The 1,476-nt window shown below is 35.8% G+C and overlaps 1 long non-coding RNA gene across 1 annotated transcript in view; it reads right to left on the reverse strand.

The window, feature by feature from the left end:
• LOC111089395 overlaps positions 1-1,312 on the reverse strand; it is a 9,886-nt gene extending 8,574 nt beyond the window's left edge. The window contains exon 1 of the long non-coding RNA XR_002613682.1: positions 1,198-1,312. This is a non-coding gene — a long non-coding RNA (uncharacterized LOC111089395). The remainder of the gene's footprint in view (positions 1-1,197) is intronic.
• Between the last annotated feature and the right edge of the window lie 164 nt (positions 1,313-1,476).

Raw genomic sequence — 1,476 nt, forward strand, 5'->3', positions numbered from 1 at the left:
TGATATTTAGAGCAAGTTTCAAGACGTCACGTTTCCACGAGAAACGAACACTCCTTGATAACACTCCTTGATATTTAGAGCAAGTTTCAAGACGTCACGTTTCCACGAGAAACGAACACTCCTTGATAACACTCCTTGATATTTAGAGCAAGTTTCAAGACGTCACGTTTCCACGAGAAACGAACACTCCGTGACATTAAGAACAAGTTTCAAGACGTCACGTTTCCACGAGAAACGAACACTCCGTGATATATTTAGAGCAAGTTTCAAGACGTCACGTTTCCACGAGAAACGAACACTCCGTGATATATTTAGAGCAAGTTTCAAGACGTCACGTTTCCACGAGAAACGAACACTCCGTGATAATCCTAGATCTCTTTGGTTAACTTCTATTTACAACTAAATAAATCCGGCGATATTACCTTACACTCCTCGAGACATTTCTTTTAGTTCTATTCGCTCTTGCACGTACTGCTTAACCTCACGAGTAATCTGTTTATTTCCTCAATAGAACAGACAACACAAAAAATGGGACATTCCTTTCAAAGAACTGACTTTTAGGAAATACTAAAATCAAGGCAACGGATTTGGCGCATGTACAGTATTTGTTAAAGGTACACATGCGTTTCTTTTTTTCCCCTCTATAGAGCCTGGCTTCATTGAAAGCATACAAATACGTTATTGACAAACTTTTGTATTGGGAAACAGATTTCATATTTTACTAAAGAAGTTATTGAAAGACGAACGGAGATGAAAAATATATAAAAGCCGGGTTAACTCACACTAAGTTAACATAAAACACCAGTATAATATAGGTCAGAATAGCGTTAATATAACCCAATATAACATCAGTTTTACTGAATATTCCACATCTTAGGAGTCAGCCAATCATATCTTTAAGTGAGTATATTTTCCGCGCATGCGCATATACTAATTTGACTGTTAGTACTAAACCTAAAGATACCGATTCTTATCACGTAGCAATGATGAAAAAAGGTTTCGTGCCTTTCAAAATCACACTTAGATCTATACATAAATCCTTCTGTAATAGTTTCTTCGAGTTTTTGTAATTTAAATATAAATAAATTTGTTTAGTTAAAAACTGTACAATGTACATATGTATTAACTTCATTTTGTTTTGAAGCATTTCAACAACAAAGTAATGCTCTAAAAGATTGAGAAAACAGCGCCACCTACCGACTCGCAGCCTGAAACGTTGAAAGGACTCCCTGTTGATTTGATCCAACAGAGACATAAGGGCTATTGCAAACTCAACTAACGACACCAGGTTGTGCTGTGCTCGAGTTCGACCCTGTCAATAATATATATATTACTATTGTAGATAAAGTCAGTTGTAATTGAAACATAAAAGAAAAACGACAACAACAAAACATATCAGATGATAATGGCTGGAGACGGCTTAAATGGGTAATGAAGAAAAACTTTAATATAAGCTTAACATGACAGCAAATGTAC

This window comes from Limulus polyphemus, unplaced genomic scaffold, assembly GCF_000517525.1.
Source record: "Limulus polyphemus unplaced genomic scaffold, Limulus_polyphemus-2.1.2 Scaffold6123, whole genome shotgun sequence".
In the NCBI taxonomy this organism is placed as follows: domain Eukaryota; kingdom Metazoa; phylum Arthropoda; class Merostomata; order Xiphosura; family Limulidae; genus Limulus; species Limulus polyphemus.